At 41.5% G+C, this 19,613-nt stretch overlaps 7 non-coding genes across 7 annotated transcripts; all 7 read left to right on the top strand.

Moving 5' to 3' along the window:
* Positions 1–906: 906 nt before the first annotated feature.
* Positions 907–988, top strand: TRNAS-GCU. Its single transcript has one exon. It is a non-coding gene; the product is annotated as a tRNA-Ser (tRNA).
* Positions 989–3,144: 2,156 nt separating this feature from the next.
* Positions 3,145–3,226, top strand: TRNAS-GCU. The gene has a single exon. It is a non-coding gene; the product is annotated as a tRNA-Ser (tRNA).
* Positions 3,227–5,380: 2,154 nt separating this feature from the next.
* Positions 5,381–5,462, top strand: TRNAS-GCU. The gene has a single exon. It is a non-coding gene; the product is annotated as a tRNA-Ser (tRNA).
* A 3,792-nt stretch (positions 5,463–9,254) lies between these two features.
* TRNAS-GCU lies at positions 9,255–9,336 on the top strand. Its single transcript has one exon. It is a non-coding gene; the product is annotated as a tRNA-Ser (tRNA).
* A 4,603-nt stretch (positions 9,337–13,939) lies between these two features.
* On the top strand, positions 13,940–14,021 carry TRNAS-GCU. Its single transcript has one exon. It is a non-coding gene; the product is annotated as a tRNA-Ser (tRNA).
* A 2,153-nt stretch (positions 14,022–16,174) lies between these two features.
* On the top strand, positions 16,175–16,256 carry TRNAS-GCU. The gene has a single exon. It is a non-coding gene; the product is annotated as a tRNA-Ser (tRNA).
* A 2,153-nt stretch (positions 16,257–18,409) lies between these two features.
* Positions 18,410–18,491, top strand: TRNAS-GCU. Its single transcript has one exon. It is a non-coding gene; the product is annotated as a tRNA-Ser (tRNA).
* Positions 18,492–19,613: the final 1,122 nt, after the last annotated feature.

Below are 19,613 nucleotides of genomic sequence, written 5' to 3'. Positions count from 1 at the left end.
ATTTTTACTTCAAAATGTAGCATGTTCTAGGTATGGGTTTTTATCAGGCCGTTTTCCCATACACTTCTCGAAAGTAGAAAGAATGCTTGAAAATGCACAAGTGAAAAATTTCTAACCAAAGAAACTGGACAAAAATAAACATCAACAGGGTGCTTTTACAAGACCCCACAAAAAGGTATCTGTCAAGGCAACCTTAAAGTGAACACGAGAGGAAAGGTGCCCAGCTCAGCACTACTATTTTAGCCAGCGCATAGAGCAACTGCAAAGACTGCATATTTCAAATGGAGGATCTTCCATGTCCATGCATTTCGAGGAGGGCTGACCAAGGTGCTTTAAAGAGTCATTGAGTTTTCAAAAAACATTTGATAAGTCATAGGGGCAATTTAAAAGTTTTGATCGGGTGGGGTTATGAAATCTGTGCTACTGCCATGTTTTACTCAGGAGACATGGTGTTTTACTAAGATAACACCCGCCCATACACTACCCACGCTACCCACCGTGCCCTTTAGAGCATCCAGAGAGAAATCATCATGGAGACCTAGGCCAAAACTCCTCTAGACACGCATTTATTTGTGACCCAGTATAGACTGTGAGTTTTAGAACCATGTTAAGATAGGAGTTTTTTAAGAAAAGGAAGATACCCCAAAATTACCAAATTCTAACAACTTTAATAAAAGCTCCAAGCACTTGCAGAACGACAAGCATAAGATAATGACCAAATGTATTGACGTCTGTTTTGGTTACTTGGCCTTTGTTTTTTTTATAGCTTTTTTTTTGTATCAGTGAGGGGTGGTGAAGATATTTGTATTTAAGAGGAAACCCCATAAGAATGCAAGTTACGTTCTTCATAAATTGCAAATGTGGTAAGCCATGTGATGTCGTGCAAGAATTAACGGCAATCAACTAGACGAGGTGGCCGAGTGGTTAAGGCGATGGACTGCTAATCCATTGTGCTCTGCATGCATGGGTTCGAATCCCATCCTCGTCGCAAACCTTTCGCAAGGTTTTCTTTACCGTTTATTGACAACTCCATTGCGTTGACACCCCTGTTGCGCACGGTTTTCTTTACACTATCTCAACGGCTATGACCCCTTGTAGGGTGAATATTTGCAAGAAAATCGAATAACTGGTGCCTACATTTTTTAAATAGTGGTATTGTCGATAGGGACCACAATGGTCAATGACTAATCTTACCCGATAGAACTCCATTTGAAACTTTTAGTCAGATTCATACAAACAAACCCGGGTACTAATTTCTAAAGTGTCAATACAAGTACTGCTTAAGTGTAGAGTAAATTGGCATATTAATTATTGTTCTCTAGCTGGGAGTAAAAATTTTGGTTACCCCCAAAAGATACATAGCTTTCATAAATCAACATAAAAATAGTCCCCATAGCAGCTCCAAATGACTGGAGATTAAAGTTACCATAAAATAAGAAGTAGTTATGATCCAGAATGAATTATATTCATTTCACGATTAAACCAACTTGTTTGGATGGTAGCTTCACCAGATGTTTGAAAGGTAGTTTAAAAATGTACTATTGACAGCCTATGTTCAGGATAGGCCACTCATTTCTGATCGGCAGGGGTTGGACACCCCACACCCATTCCGATCAGCTGTTTTGAGGTAGCTCACTTCACTTTGAATAGCTCTACAGTAACTAGCTCTGTCCACTACATAATCTGCCACAAAATCCGTGTCTTACATATAGATTAAGATGGAGATTTGCCACGGAATTGCTGTTGATTTCATCCTTCCCTTTGCAAGGTGTGAAATCGGCAGCCAGTCAGAGACAAATTGGCATGTAAATGCTCATGAAAAACCACTTGTTAAGCCTGAGGATTTTGAGGCATATTTGTTTGTGGCATAAAATTCAAGCCCGTGTGAATTCACCCTACGAAGGTGACACTTAGGGCTACCAGGAGCCAACACTTGTTCAATTTTAGACTCAACAACTTAAAGATGCGACATGTCCTCTCAATAATGCCCACGGCTCTCCCACCAAGAGCCTTAAAAAGGTATCACTATATGCAGAAAGAAATTAGAAATAGTCCGTTTTTTTAAGAAGTTTTCTGCAGAAAACAATGCTCAGTTACCCTTTAGGGTGATGTTAGAGTGTGTATTTAGAAAAATACCCCATTTTTTGCGGCATTATTCTTTCCATTTTTGGAAACTTTGCATTTGTCTTGCATTTTCTTCTCATTTTTGTGTGTGTATGTTTTTCAGGTACATGGCATTTTTACTTCAAAATGTAGCATGTTCTAGGTATGGGTTTTTATCAGGCCGTTTTCCCATACACTTCTCGAAAGTAGAAAGAATGCTTGAAAATGCACAAGTGAAAAATTTCTAACCAAAGAAACTGGACAAAAATAAACATCAACAGGGTGCTTTTACAAGACCCCACAAAAAGGTATCTGTCAAGGCAACCTTAAAGTGAACACGAGAGGAAAGGTGCCCAGCTCAGCACTACTATTTTAGCCAGCGCATAGAGCAACTGCAAAGACTGCATATTTCAAATGGAGGATCTTCCATGTCCATGCATTTCGAGGAGGGCTGACCAAGGTGCTTTAAAGAGTCATTGAGTTTTCAAAAAACATTTGATAAGTCATAGGGGCAATTTAAAAGTTTTGATCGGGTGGGGTTATGAAATCTGTGCTACTGCCATGTTTTACTCAGGAGACATGGTGTTTTACTAAGATAACACCCGCCCATACACTACCCACGCTACCCAACGTGCCCTTTAGAGCATCCAGAGAGAAATCATCATGGAGACCTAGGCCAAAACTCCTCTAGACACGCATTTATTTGTGACCCAGTATAGACTGTGAGTTTTAGAACCATGTTAAGATAGGAGTTTTTTAAGAAAAGGAAGATACCCCAAAATTACCAAATTCTAACAACTTTAATAAAAGCTCCAAGCACTTGCAGAACGACAAGCATAAGATAATGACCAAATGTATTGACGTCTGTTTTGGTTACTTGGCCTTTGTTTTTTTTTATAGCTTTTTTTTTTGTATCAGTGAGGGGTGGTGAAGATATTTGTATTTAAGAGGAAACCCCATAAGAATGCAAGTTACGTTCTTCATAAATTGCAAATGTGGTAAGCCATGTGATGTCGTGCAAGAATTAACGGCAATCAACTAGACGAGGTGGCCGAGTGGTTAAGGCGATGGACTGCTAATCCATTGTGCTCTGCATGCATGGGTTCGAATCCCATCCTCGTCGCAAACCTTTCGCGAGGTTTTCTTTACCGTTTATTGACAACTCCATTGCGTTGACACCCCTGTTGCGCACGGTTTTCTTTACACTATCTCAACGGCTATGACCCCTTGTAGGGTGAATATTTGCAAGAAAATCGAATAACTGGTGCCTACATTTTTTAAATAGTGGTATTGTCGATAGGGACCACAATGGTCAATGACTAATCTTACCCGATAGAACTCCATTTGAAACTTTTAGTCAGATTCATACAAACAAACCCGGGTACTAATTTCTAAAGTGTCAATACAAGTACTGCTTAAGTGTAGAGTAAATTGGCATATTAATTATTGTTCTCTAGCTGGGAGTAAAAATTTTGGTTACCCCCAAAAGATACATAGCTTTCATAAATCAACATAAAAATAGTCCCCATAGCAGCTCCAAATGACTGGAGATTAAAGTTACCATAAAATAAGAAGTAGTTATGATCCAGAATGAATTATATTCATTTCACGATTAAACCAACTTGTTTGGATGGTAGCTTCACCAGATGTTTGAAAGGTAGTTTAAAAATGTACTATTGACAGCCTATGTTCAGGATAGGCCACTCATTTCTGATCGGCAGGGGTTGGACACCCCACACCCATTCCGATCAGCTGTTTTGAGGTAGCTCACTTCACTTTGAATAGCTCTACAGTAACTAGCTCTGTCCACTACATAATCTGCCACAAAATCCGTGTCTTACATATAGATTAAGATGGAGATTTGCCACGGAATTGCTGTTGATTTCATCCTTCCCTTTGCAAGGTGTGAAATCGGCAGCCAGTCAGAGACAAATTGGCATGTAAATGCTCATGAAAAACCACTTGTTAAGCCTGAGGATTTTGAGGCATATTTGTTTGTGGCATAAAATTCAAGCCCGTGTGAATTCACCCTACGAAGGTGACACTTAGGGCTACCAGGAGCCAACACTTGTTCAATTTTAGACTCAACAACTTAAAGATGCGACATGTCCTCCAAATATGCCCACGGCTCTCCCACCAAGAGCCTTAAAAAGGTATCACTATATGCAGAAAGAAATTAGAAATAGTCCGTTTTTTTAAGAAGTTTTCTGCAGAAAACAATGCTCAGTTACCCTTTAGGGTGATGTTAGAGTGTGTATTTAGAAAAATACCCCATTTTTTGCGGCATTATTCTTTCCATTTTTGGAAACTTTGCATTTGTCTTGCATTTTCTTCTCATTTTTGTGTGTGTATGTTTTTCAGGTACATGGCATTTTTACTTCAAAATGTAGCATGTTCTAGGTATGGGTTTTTATCAGGCCGTTTTCCCATACACTTCTCGAAAGTAGAAAGAATGCTTGAAAATGCACAAGTGAAAAATTTCTAACCAAAGAAACTGGACAAAAATAAACATCAACAGGGTGCTTTTACAAGACCCCACAAAAAGGTATCTGTCAAGGCAACCTTAAAGTGAACACGAGAGGAAAGGTGCCCAGCTCAGCACTACTATTTTAGCCAGCGCATAGAGCAACTGCAAAGACTGCATATTTCAAATGGAGGATCTTCCATGTCCATGCATTTCGAGGAGGGCTGACCAAGGTGCTTTAAAGAGTCATTGAGTTTTCAAAAAACATTTGATAAGTCATAGGGGCAATTTAAAAGTTTTGATCGGGTGGGGTTATGAAATCTGTGCTACTGCCATGTTTTACTCAGGAGACATGGTGTTTTACTAAGATAACACCCGCCCATACACTACCCACGCTACCCAACGTGCCCTTTAGAGCATCCAGAGAGAAATCATCATGGAGACCTAGGCCAAAACTCCTCTAGACACGCATTTATTTGTGACCCAGTATAGACTGTGAGTTTTAGAACCATGTTAAGATAGGAGTTTTTTAAGAAAAGGAAGATACCCCAAAATTACCAAATTCTAACAACTTTAATAAAAGCTCCAAGCACTTGCAGAACGACAAGCATAAGATAATGACCAAATGTATTGACGTCTGTTTTGGTTACTTGGCCTTTGTTTTTTTTATAGCTTTTTTTTTTGTATCAGTGAGGGGTGGTGAAGATATTTGTATTTAAGAGGAAACCCCATAAGAATGCAAGTTACGTTCTTCATAAATTGCAAATGTGGTAAGCCATGTGATGTCGTGCAATAATTAACGGCAATCAACTAGACGAGGTGGCCGAGTGGTTAAGGCGATGGACTGCTAATCCATTGTGCTCTGCATGCATGGGTTCGAATCCCATCCTCGTCGCAAACCTTTCGTGAGGTTATCTTTACCGTTTATTGACAACTCCATTGCGTTGACACCCCTGTTGCGCACGGTTTTCTTTACACTATCTCAACGGCTATGACCCCTTGTAGGGTGAATATTTGCAAGAAAATCGAATAACTGGTGCCTACATTTTTTAAATAGTGGTATTGTCGATAGGGACCACAATGGTCAATGACTAATCTTACCCGATAGAACTCCATTTGAAACTTTTAGTCAGATTCATACAAACAAACCCGGGTACTAATTTCTAAAGTGTCAATACAAGTACTGCTTAAGTGTAGAGTAAATTGGCATATTAATTATTGTTCTCTAGCTGGGAGTAAAAATTTTGGTTACCCCCAAAAGATACATAGCTTTCATAAATCAACATAAAAATAGTCCCCATAGCAGCTCCAAATGACTGGAGATTAAAGTTACCATAAAATAAGAAGTAGTTATGATCCAGAATGAATTATATTCATTTCACGATTAAACCAACTTGTTTGGATGGTAGCTTCACCAGATGTTTGAAAGGTAGTTTAAAAATGTACTATTGACAGCCTATGTTCAGGATAGGCCACTCATTTCTGATCGGCAGGGGTTGGACACCCCACACCCATTCCGATCAGCTGTTTTGAGGTAGCTCACTTCACTTTGAATAGCTCTACAGTAACTAGCTCTGTCCACTACATAATCTGCCACAAAATCCGTGTCTTACATATAGATTAAGATGGAGATTTGCCACGGAATTGCTGTTGATTTCATCCTTCCCTTTGCAAGGTGTGAAATCGGCAGCCAGTCAGAGACAAATTGGCATGTAAATGCTCATGAAAAACCACTTGTTAAGCCTGAGGATTTTGAGGCATATTTGTTTGTGGCATAAAATTCAAGCCCGTGTGAATTCACCCTACGAAGGTGATACTTAGGGCTACCAGGAGCCAACACTTGTTCAATTTTAGACTCAACAACTTAAAGATGCGACATGTCCTCCAAATATGCCCACGGCTCTCCCACCAAGAGCCTTAAAAAGGTATCACTATATGCAGAAAGAAATTAGAAATAGTCCGTTTTTTTAAGAAGTTTTCTGCAGAAAACAATGCTCAGTTACCCTTTAGGGCAGTGGTTCTCAACCTTTCTAAAGCCGTGACCCCTTAATACAGTTCCTCATGTTGTGGTGACCCCCAACCATTAAATTTTTTTCCTTGCTACGTCATAACTAATTTTGCTACTGTTATGAATTGTAATGTAAATATCTGATATGCAGGATGTATTTTTATTGCTACAAATTGAACATAATTAAAGCAGAGTAATTAATCACAAAGACATCCACAGATCCCTCCTCCCCTAAACAGTGCCATCCACAGATCCCTCCTCCCCTAAACAGTGCCGTCCACAGATCCCTCCTCCCCTAAACAGTGCCGTCCACAGATCCCTCCTCCCCTAAACAGTGCCGTCCACAGATCCCTCCTCCCCTAAACATTGCTATCCACAGATCCCTCCTCCCCTAAACAGTGCCATTGTCACAAGCAGACAGCTGAGAAGCTCTGACAGGAGCCGTTCAGATCCTCCCCCTTGAGTTTCTTTGTTTTGGTTTCTGTTCCTCACCTCGTTAGGCTATCTCAGCTGTCATGCAGTCAGACTCATTACCTCCCTTTATATTCTCCCCCATAAGGTAGTTGGGTGTGGCTGATACAACTTCCTGGAATGAGTGTGCATGCTGTCTTTTGCTCCCAGCTTTCAGTTCTCAGTTCACAGTCGTCTTCAGATAAGTGCTGTTTTGTATTTATGATTTTCTGTAGTCTGGATCCAGGTGACCCTGACTCCCTCCGTGTCTGTGTAGGGAGCCGGTGGTCGTGTCCCCTCACTATTGTAGGGCCTTTAGGTTAAGATAGCCGAGGTACGTGGATATGCGCCCATTCACCTTTAGAGTGGTCGCATAGGCTGAGCAATAAGGGAGAGCGGCAGGTCGATTGCAGGGGTCTCCCTTTTGTTCCTTAGTTGTGGATACAGTTAGTCATCGTTTGTTATTTGTATCATATTGTTTCCTGTACACCATCCGTGACAGCCATCCACAGATCCCTCCTCCCCTAAACAGTGCCATCCACAGATCCCCCCCTAAACAGTGCCATCCACAGATCCCTCCTCCCCAAAACAGTGCCATCATGGCACTGTTTAGGGGAGGGGGGATCTGTGGATGGCACTGTTTAGGGGAGGGGGGAGATCTGTGGATGGCACTGTAGGCGAATCTGTGGATGGCACTGCCATCCACAGATCCCCCTACAGTGCCATCCACAGATCTCCCTCCCCGACGCTCACAGCAGTATATTTATAAACTAATCAGTAACTACTTTAACTTTAATCATTGCTCATTGCTGAGCTCTTTACTTGGATTATAATTTATTTGGATATGGGATATCTTACTTTGTCTTAGCTCCGGTAATAGCAGGCAGTGAGGGGGCGGCGCTCACTCACTGACGTCACGCGCCTGCGCCGCCAAGTGGGAGGAGCAGGCGCGTGACGTCAGTGAGTGAGCGCCGCCCCCCGCATGATTCGTTTATAAATATACTGCTGTGAGCAGCGTGGCCTTGTATATTCTAACCCCCAGGCAAGCGTCCCTGTCACCATGGGAACGCCTGGGGGTTAGAATATACCATCGGATTTGAGTTTTTACGATAAGTCTCAGGCGACCCCCCGGAAAGGGCCGATCGACCCCCAAAGGGGTCGCGACCCCTAGGTTGAGAACCGCTGCTTTAGGGTGATGTTAGAGTGTGTATTTAGAAAAATACCCCATTTTTTGCGGCATTATTCTTTCCATTTTTGGAAACTTTGCATTTGTCTTGCATTTTCTTCTCATTTTTGTGTGTGCATGTTTTTCAGGTACATGGCATTTTTACTTCAAAATGTAGCATGTTCTAGGTATGGGTTTTTATCAGGCCGTTTTCCCATACACTTCTCGAAAGTAGAAAGAATGCTTGAAAATGCACAAGTGAAAAATTTCTAACCAAAGAAACTGGACAAAAATAAACATCAACAGGGTGCTTTTACAAGACCCCACAAAAAGGTATCTGTCAAGGCAACCTTAAAGTGAACACGAGAGGAAAGGTGCCCAGCTCAGCACTACTATTTTAGCCAGCGCATAGAGCAACTGCAAAGACTGCATATTTCAAATGGAGGATCTTCCATGTCCATGCATTTCGAGGAGGGCTGACCAAGGTGCTTTAAAGAGTCATTGAGTTTTCAAAAAACATTTGATAAGTCATAGGGGCAATTTAAAAGTTTTGATCGGGTGGGGTTATGAAATCTGTGCTACTGCCATGTTTTACTCAGGAGACATGGTGTTTTACTAAGATAACACCCGCCCATACACTACCCACGCTACCCAACGTGCCCTTTAGAGCATCCAGAGAGAAATCATCATGGAGACCTAGGCCAAAACTCCTCTAGACACGCATTTATTTGTGACCCAGTATAGACTGTGAGTTTTAGAACCATGTTAAGATAGGAGTTTTTTAAGAAAAGGAAGATACCCCAAAATTACCAAATTCTAACAACTTTAATAAAAGCTCCAAGCACTTGCAGAACGACAAGCATAAGATAATGACCAAATGTATTGACGTCTGTTTTGGTTACTTGGCCTTTGTTTTTTTTATAGCTTTTTTTTTGTATCAGTGAGGGGTGGTGAAGATATTTGTATTTAAGAGGAAACCCCATAAGAATACAAGTTACGTTCTTCATAAATTGCAAATGTGGTAAGCCATGTGATGTCGTGCAAGAATTAACGGCAATCAACTAGACGAGGTGGCCGAGTGGTTAAGGCGATGGACTGCTAATCCATTGTGCTCTGCATGCATGGGTTCGAATCCCATCCTCGTCGCAAACCTTTCGGGAGGTTATCTTTACCGTTTATTGACAACTCCATTGCGTTGACACCCCTGTTGCGCACGGTTTTCTTTACACTATCTCAACGGCTATGACCCCTTGTAGGGTGAATATTTGCAAGAAAATCGAATAACTGGTGCCTACATTTTTTAAATAGTGGTATTGTCGATAGGGACCACAATGGTCAATGACTAATCTTACCCGATAGAACTCCATTTGAAACTTTTAGTCAGATTCATACAAACAAACCCGGGTACTAATTTCTAAAGTGTCAATACAAGTACTGCTTAAGTGTAGAGTAAATTGGCATATTAATTATTGTTCTCTAGCTGGGAGTAAAAATTTTGGTTACCCCCAAAAGATACATAGCTTTCATAAATCAACATAAAAATAGTCCCCATAGCAGCTCCAAATGACTGGAGATTAAAGTTACCATAAAATAAGAAGTAGTTATGATCCAGAATGAATTATATTCATTTCACGATTAAACCAACTTGTTTGGATGGTAGCTTCACCAGATGTTTGAAAGGTAGTTTAAAAATGTACTATTGACAGCCTATGTTCAGGATAGGCCACTCATTTCTGATCGGCAGGGGTTGGACACCCCACACCCATTCCGATCAGCTGTTTTGAGGTAGCTCACTTCACTTTGAATAGCTCTACAGTAACTAGCTCTGTCCACTACATAATCTGCCACAAAATCCGTGTCTTACATATAGATTAAGATGGAGATTTGCCACGGAATTGCTGTTGATTTCATCCTTCCCTTTGCAAGGTGTGAAATCGGCAGCCAGTCAGAGACAAATTGGCATGTAAATGCTCATGAAAAACCACTTGTTAAGCCTGAGGATTTTGAGGCATATTTCTTTGTGGCATAAAATTCAAGCCCGTGTGAATTCACCCTACGAAGGTGACACTTAGGGCTACCAGGAGCCAACACTTGTTCAATTTTAGACTCAACAACTTAAAGATGCGACATGTCCTCCAAATATGCCCACGGCTCTCCCACCAAGAGCCTTAAAAAGGTATCACTATATGCAGAAAGAAATTAGAAATAGTCCGTTTTTTTAAGAAGTTTTCTGCAGAAAACAATGCTCAGTTACCCTTTAGGGTGATGTTAGAGTGTGTATTTAGAAAAATACCCCATTTTTTGCGGCATTATTCTTTCCATTTTTGGAAACTTTGCATTTGTCTTGCATTTTCTTCTCATTTTTGTGTGTGTATGTTTTTCAGGTACATGGCATTTTTACTTCAAAATGTAGCATGTTCTAGGTATGGGTTTTTATCAGGCCGTTTTCCCATACACTTCTCGAAAGTAGAAAGAATGCTTGAAAATGCACAAGTGAAAAATTTCTAACCAAAGAAACTGGACAAAAATAAACATCAACAGGGTGCTTTTACAAGACCCCACAAAAAGGTATCTGTCAAGGCAACCTTAAAGTGAACACGAGAGGAAAGGTGCCCAGCTCAGCACTACTATTTTAGCCAGCGCATAGAGCAACTGCAAAGACTGCATATTTCAAATGGAGGATCTTCCATGTCCATGCATTTCGAGGAGGGCTGACCAAGGTGCTTTAACCACCTCAGCCCCCAGTGCTTAAACACCCTGAAAGACCAGGCCACTTCAAAAAATAAAAACTTCCATGAACTCACTATGCCCATCAGCGAATACCTTGGGGTCTCTTCTTTCCAAAATGGGGTCACTTGTGGGGTAGTTATACTGCCCTGGCATTCTAGGGGCCCAAATGTGTGGTAAGGAGTTTGAAATCAAATTCAGTAAAAAATGACCTGTGAAATCCGAAAGGTGCTCTTTGGAATGTGGGCCCCTTTGCCCACCTAGGCTGCAAAAAAGTGTCACACATCTGGTATCTCCGTACTCAGGAGAAGTTGAGGAATGTGTTTTGGGGTGTCTTTTTACATATACCCATGCTGGGTGAGATAAATATCTTGGTCAAATGCCAACTTTGTATAAAAAAATGGGAAAAGTTGTCTTTTGCCAAGATATTTCTCTCACCCAGCATGGGTATATGTAAAATGACACCCCAAAACACATTCCCGACCTTCTCCTGAGTACGGAGATACCAGATGTGTGACACTTTTTTGCAGCCTAGGTGGGCAAAGTGGCCCATATTCCAAAGAGCACCTTTCAGATTTCACACCAGAAATTTTGTGGAGCCGGTCAAAAGCTGGGTGGCCTCTGGGACGGGAGGTGGTGTTGTCGCTAAAATGCAGGAAACGGAGGATGGCCTCAAATCGTGCCCTGGACATAGCAGCAGAGAACATGGGCATATGATGAATCGGGTGCGTTGACCAATATGACCGCAATTCATGCTTTTTTGTCAGGACCATGTTGAGGAGAAGGCCCAAAAAAAATTTAAGTTCGGAAACTTGGACTGGTTTCCACCGGAAAGGCTGGGCATAAAAGCTTCCCGGGTTGGCGGATATAAATTGTGTGGCATACTGGTTAGTCTCTGCCACGACTAAGTCCAAGAGCTCCGCAGTCAAGAACAGCTCAAAAAATCCCAGGGCCGAACCGATTTGAGCCGTCTCAACCCGAACTCCAGACTGGGCGGTGAAAGGGGGAACTACAGGTGCGGCTGAAGTTGGTGACTGCCAATCAGGGTTTGCCAGCACCTCAGGGATTCTAGGGGCTCTACGGGCCTGTCTGTGCGGTGGCTGCGACGGGGTAACTAGTGCACGTGCCACCGTACCAGCTTCAACTGCCCTTCTGGTGCTCGCCACGTCACCATGTTGTACGGCAGTGCTGGTACTAGGTCCAGGGAGGGCTGCGCTGCTGGTGTATGCCTCACCACGTGATCCGGCAGCGACAGCCCCACTCTGCTGCTCTTGAAGCGGATCCTGCATAACCTGTGGTCTAGCGACACGGGGCCGGGTACGCCTGGTGCTTCCAGGGACCTCCACCTCCTCGTCCGAACTTTGGGTCAGAGAGCCACTGCTTTCCACAGGTTCATATTCTGACCCGCTAGATTCATCAGATGAGGGTTCCCACTCCTCATCTGACTGGGTCAGAATCCTGTAGGCCTCTTCAGAAGAATACCCCCTGTTTGACATTTTGGACTACTAAATTCAGGGGTATTCCCTAAGACTACCAAAGAAAAAAAGCAAGCCTGTCTTACAAAGGGGAGGCTAGCGAAGTACCGGAGGCCGCTGCGGTTAATAAAAAATATCAAAACTGATTTTTTTATCGCCGCAGTGCGTGTAAAATGAATGTGCAGTGATCAAAAAATATATATTTTTTGTCACTGCGGTGGGGCGGGCGTGGGTGAACGCACGTGTGGGCGACCGATCAGGCCTGATCGGGCAAACACTGCGTTTTGGGTGGAGGGCGAACTAAAGTGACACTAATACTATTATAGATCTGACCGTGATCAGTTTTGATCACTTACAGATACTATAAAAGTACAAATGCTGATTAGCGATACGCTATTCAGCGAATAAAAGTGACAGCGGTGCGGTGGGCTGGGCGCTAACTGACGCTAACTACCTAACCAAGGGGCCTAAACTATCCCTAAAACCTAACAGCCAATACTAGTGAAAAAAAAAAAGTGACAGTTTACACTGATCACTTTTTTTCCTTTCACTGGTGATTGACAGGGGCGATCAAAGGGGTGATCAAAGGGTTAATTGGGGTGCAGGGGGGTGATCAGGGGCTACAGTGAAGTGTTTGGTGTACTTACAGTTCAGTCTGCTTCTCTGCTGGATCCAACCGACGAAAAGGACCAGCAGAGGAGCAGACAAGCCATATAACAGATCATATTTACTAATATGATCTGTTATATGACTTTTGATTGGATTTTTTAAAAATCGCCAGCCTGCCAGCCAATGATCGTTGCTGGCAGGCTGGTGACGAACTTCTTCTTTGAATTTTGCCGGCCCGCGATGCGCATGCGCGGGCCGGCTTGGAGCGAAATCTCGCGTCTCGCGAGATGACGCGTATATGCGTGATTGTGCGCAGCGCTGCCACCTCCGGAACGCGAATCTGCGTACAGCGGTCCGGAGGTGGTCAAAGAGTCATTGAGTTTTCAAAAAACATTTGATAAGTCATAGGGGCAATTTAAAAGTTTTGATCGGGTGGGGTTATGAAATCTGTGCTACTGCCATGTTTTACTCAGGAGACATGGTGTTTTACTAAGATAACACCCGCCCATACACTACCCACGCTACCCAACGTGCCCTTTAGAGCATCCAGAGAGAAATCATCATGGAGACCTAGGCCAAAACTCCTCTAGACACGCATTTATTTGTGACCCAGTATAGACTGTGAGTTTTAGAACCATGTTAAGATAGGAGTTTTTTAAGAAAAGGAAGATACCCCAAAATTACCAAATTCTAACAACTTTAATAAAAGCTCCAAGCACTTGCAGAACGACAAGCATAAGATAATGACCAAATGTATTGACGTCTGTTTTGGTTACTTGGCCTTTGTTTTTTTTATAGCTTTTTTTTTGTATCAGTGAGGGGTGGTGAAGATATTTGTATTTAAGAGGAAACCCCATAAGAATGCAAGTTACGTTCTTCATAAATTGCAAATGTGGTAAGCCATGTGATGTCGTGCAAGAATTAACGGCAATCAACTAGACGAGGTGGCCGAGTGGTTAAGGCGATGGACTGCTAATCCATTGTGCTCTGCATGCATGGGTTCGAATCCCATCCTCGTCGCAAACCTTTCGGGAGGTTATCTTTACCGTTTATTGACAACTCCATTGCGTTGACACCCCTGTTGCGCACGGTTTTCTTTACACTATCTCAACGGCTATGACCCCTTGTAGGGTGAATATTTGCAAGAAAATCGAATAACTGGTGCCTACATTTTTTAAATAGTGGTATTGTCGATAGGGACCACAATGGTCAATGACTAATCTTACCCGATAGAACTCCATTTGAAACTTTTAGTCAGATTCATACAAACAAACCCGGGTACTAATTTCTAAAGTGTCAATACAAGTACTGCTTAAGTGTAGAGTAAATTGGCATATTAATTATTGTTCTCTAGCTGGGAGTAAAAATTTTGGTTACCCCCAAAAGATACATAGCTTTCATAAATCAACATAAAAATAGTCCCCATAGCAGCTCCAAATGACTGGAGATTAAAGTTACCATAAAATAAGAAGTAGTTATGATCCAGAATGAATTATATTCATTTCACGATTAAACCAACTTGTTTGGATGGTAGCTTCACCAGATGTTTGAAAGGTAGTTTAAAAATGTACTATTGACAGCCTATGTTCAGGATAGGCCACTCATTTCTGATCGGCAGGGGTTGGACACCCCACACCCATTCCGATCAGCTGTTTTGAGGTAGCTCACTTCACTTTGAATAGCTCTACAGTAACTAGCTCTGTCCACTACATAATCTGCCACAAAATCTGTGTCTTACATATAGATTAAGATGGAGATTTGCCACGGAATTGCTGTTGATTTCATCCTTCCCTTTCCAAGGTGTGAAATCGGCAGCCAGTCAGAGACAAATTGGCATGTAAATGCTCATGAAAAACCACTTGTTAAGCCTGAGGATTTTGAGGCATATTTGTTTGTGGCATAAAATTCAAGCCCGTGTGAATTCACCCTACGAAGGTGACACTTAGGGCTACCAGGAGCCAACACTTGTTCAATTTTAGACTCAACAACTTAAAGATGCGACATGTCCTCCAAATATGCCCACGGCTCTCCCACCAAGAGCCTTAAAAAGGTATCACTATATGCAGAAAGAAATTAGAAATAGTCCGTTTTTTTAAGAAGTTTTCTGCAGAAAACAATGCTCAGTTACCCTTTAGGGTGATGTTAGAGTGTGTATTTAGAAAAATACCCCATTTTTTGCGGCATTATTCTTTCCATTTTTGGAAACTTTGCATTTGTCTTGCATTCTCTTCTCATTTTTGTGTGTGTATGTTTTTCAGGTACATGGCATTTTTACTTCAAAATGTAGCATGTTCTAGGTATGGGTTTTTATCAGGCCGTTTTCCCATACACTTCTCGAAAGTAGAAAGAATGCTTGAAAATGCACAAGTGAAAAATTTCTAACCAAAGAAACTGGACAAAAATAAACATCAACAGGGTGCTTTTACAAGACCCCACAAAAAGGTATCTGTCAAGGCAACCTTAAAGTGAACACGAGAGGAAAGGTGCCCAGCTCAGCACTACTATTTTAGCCAGCGCATAGAGCAACTGCAAAGACTGCATATTTCAAATGGAGGATCTTCCATGTCCATGCATTTCGAGGAGGGCTGACCAAGGTGCTTTAAAGAGTCATTGAGTTTTCAAAAAACATTTGATAAGTCATAGGGGCAATTTAAAAGTTTTGATCGGGTGGGGTTATGAAATCTGTGCTACTGCCATGTTTTACTCAGGAGACATGGTGTTTTACTAAGATAACACCCGCCCATACACTACCCACGCTACTCAACGTGCCCTTTAGAGCATCCAGAGAGAAATCATCATGGAGACCTAGGCCAAAACTCCTCTAGACACGCATTTATTTGTGACCCAGTATAGACTGTGAGTTTTAGAACCATGTTAAGATAGGAGTTTTTTAAGAAAAGGAAGATACCCCAAAATTACCAAATTCTAACAACTTTAATAAAAGCTCCAAGCACTTGCAGAACGACAAGCATAAGATAATGACCAAATGTATTGACGTCTGTTTTGGTTACTTGGCCTTTGTTTTTTTTATAGCTTTTTTTTTGTATCAGTGAGGGGTGGTGAAGATATTTGTATTTAAGAGGAAACCCCATAAGAATGTAAGTTACGTTCTTCATAAATTGCAAATGTGGTAAGCCATGTGATGTCGTGCAATAATTAACGGCAATCAACTAGACGAGGTGGCCGAGTGGTTAAGGCGATGGACTGCTAATCCATTGTGCTCTGCATGCATGGGTTCGAATCCCATCCTCGTCGCAAACCTTTCGTGAGGTTATCTTTACCGTTTATTGACAACTCCATTGCGTTGACACCCCTGTTGCGCACGGTTTTCTTTACACTATCTCAACGGCTATGACCCCTTGTAGGGTGAATATTTGCAAGAAAATCGAATAACTGGTGCCTACATTTTTTAAATAGTGGTATTGTCGATAGGGACCACAATGGTCAATGACTAATCTTACCCGATAGAACTCCATTTGAAACTTTTAGTCAGATTCATACAAACAAACCCGGGTACTAATTTCTAAAGTGTCAATACAAGTACTGCTTAAGTGTAGAGTAAATTGGCATATTAATTATTGTTCTCTAGCTGGGAGTAAAAATTTTGGTTACCCCCAAAAGATACATAGCTTTCATAAATCAACATAAAAATAGTCCCCATAGCAGCTCCAAATGACTGGAGATTAAAGTTACCATAAAATAAGAAGTAGTTATGATCCAGAATGAATTATATTCATTTCACGATTAAACCAACTTGTTTGGATGGTAGCTTCACCAGATGTTTGAAAGGTAGTTTAAAAATGTACTATTGACAGCCTATGTTCAGGATAGGCCACTCATTTCTGATCGGCAGGGGTTGGACACCCCACACCCATTCCGATCAGCTGTTTTGAGGTAGCTCACTTCACTTTGAATAGCTCTACAGTAACTAGCTCTGTCCACTACATAATCTGCCACAAAATCCGTGTCTTACATATAGATTAAGATGGAGATTTGCCACGGAATTGCTGTTGATTTCATCCTTCCCTTTCCAAGGTGTGAAATCGGCAGCCAGTCAGAGACAAATTGGCATGTAAATGCTCATGAAAAACCACTTGTTAAGCCTGAGGATTTTGAGGCATATTTGTTTGTGGCATAAAATTCAAGCCCGTGTGAATTCACCCTACGAAGGTGACACTTAGGGCTACCAGGAGCCAACACTTGTTCAATTTTAGACTCAACAACTTAAAGATGCGACATGTCCTCCAAATATGCCCACGGCTCTCCCACCAAGAGCCTTAAAAAGGTATCACTATATGCAGAAAGAAATTAGAAATAGTCCGTTTTTTTAAGAAGTTTTCTGCAGAAAACAATGCTCAGTTACCCTTTAGGGTGATGTTAGAGTGTGTATTTAGAAAAATACCCCATTTTTTGCGGCATTATTCTTTCCATTTTTGGAAACTTTGCATTTGTCTTGCATTCTCTTTTAATTTTTGTGTGTGTATGTTTTTCAGGTACATGGCATTTTTACTTCAAAATGTAGCATGTTCTAGGTATGGGTTTTTATCAGGCCGTTTTCCCATACACTTCTCGAAAGTAGAAAGAATGCTTGAAAATGCACAAGTGAAAAATTTCTAACCAAAGAAACTGGACAAAAATAAACATCAACAGGGTGCTTTTACAAGACCCCACAAAAAGGTATCTGTCAAGGCAACCTTAAAGTGAACACGAGAGGAAAGGTGCCCAGCTCAGCACTACTATTTTAGCCAGCGCATAGAGCAACTGCAAAGACTGCATATTTCAAATGGAGGATCTTCCATGTCCATGCATTTCGAGGAGGGCTGACCAAGGTGCTTTAAAGAGTCATTGAGTTTTCAAAAAACATTTGATAAGTCATAGGGGCAATTTAAAAGTTTTGATCGGGTGGGGTTATGAAATCTGTGCTACTGCCATGTTTTACTCAGGAGACATGGTGTTTTACTAAGATAACACCCGCCCATACACTACCCACGCTACTCAACGTGCCCTTTAGAGCATCCAGAGAGAAATCATCATGGAGACCTAGGCCAAAACTCCTCTAGACACGCATTTATTTGTGACCCAGTATAGACTGTGAGTTTTAGAACCATGTTAAGATAGGAGTTTTTTAAGAAAAGGAAGATACCCCAAAATTACCAAATTCTAACAACTTTAATAAAAGCTCCAAGCACTTGCAGAACGACAAGCATAAGATAATGACCAAATGTATTGACGTCTGTTTTGGTTACTTGGCCTTTGTTTTTTTTATAGCTTTTTTTTTGTATCAGTGAGGGGTGGTGAAGATATTTGTATTTAAGAGGAAACCCCATAAGAATGCAAGTTACGTTCTTCATAAATTGCAAATGTGGTAAGCCATGTGATGTCGTGCAATAATTAACGGCAATCAACTAGACGAGGTGGCCGAGTGGTTAAGGCGATGGACTGCTAATCCATTGTGCTCTGCATGCATGGGTTCGAATCCCATCCTCGTCGCAAACCTTTCGTGAGGTTATCTTTACCGTTTATTGACAACTCCATTGCGTTGACACCCCTGTTGCGCACGGTTTTCTTTACACTATCTCAACGGCTATGACCCCTTGTAGGGTGAATATTTGCAAGAAAATCGAATAACTGGTGCCTACATTTTTTAAATAGTGGTATTGTCGATAGGGACCACAATGGTCAATGACTAATCTTACCCGATAGAACTCCATTTGAAACTTTTAGTCAGATTCATACAAACAAACCCGGGTACTAATTTCTAAAGTGTCAATACAAGTACTGCTTAAGTGTAGAGTAAATTGGCATATTAATTATTGTTCTCTAGCTGGGAGTAAAAATTTTGGTTACCCCCAAAAGATACATAGCTTTCATAAATCAACATAAAAATAGTCCCCATAGCAGCTCCAAATGACTGGAGATTAAAGTTACCATAAAATAAGAAGTAGTTATGATCCAGAATGAATTATATTCATTTCACGATTAAACCAACTTGTTTGGATGGTAGCTTCACCAGATGTTTGAAAGGTAGTTTAAAAATGTACTATTGACAGCCTATGTTCAGGATAGGCCACTCATTTCTGATCGGCAGGGGTTGGACACCCCACACCCATTCCGATCAGCTGTTTTGAGGTAGCTCACTTCACTTTGAATAGCTCTACAGTAACTAGCTCTGTCCACTACATAATCTGCCACAAAATCCGTGTCTTACATATAGATTAAGATGGAGATTTGCCACGGAATTGCTGTTGATTTCATCCTTCCCTTTGCAAGGTGTGAAATCGGCAGCCAGTCAGAGACAAATTGGCATGTAAATGCTCATGAAAAACCACTTGTTAAGCCTGAGGATTTTGAGGCATATTTCTTTGTGGCATAAAATTCAAGCCCGTGTGAATTCACCCTACGAAGGTGACACTTAGGGCTACCAGGAGCCAACACTTGTTCAATTTTAGACTCAACAACTTAAAGATGCGACATGTCCTCCAAATATGCCCACGGCTCTCCCACCAAGAGCCTTAAAAAGGTATCACTATATGCAGAAAGAAATTAGAAATAGTCCGTTTTTTTAAGAAGTTTTCTGCAGAAAACAATGCTCAGTTACCCTTTAGGGTGATG

Source organism: Bufo bufo, unplaced genomic scaffold (genome assembly GCF_905171765.1).
Source record: "Bufo bufo unplaced genomic scaffold, aBufBuf1.1, whole genome shotgun sequence".
Lineage (NCBI taxonomy): Eukaryota > Metazoa > Chordata > Amphibia > Anura > Bufonidae > Bufo > Bufo bufo.
The sequence above is the reverse complement of the archived record's forward strand: the minus strand, read 5'-3'. Positions and strand labels throughout refer to the sequence as shown.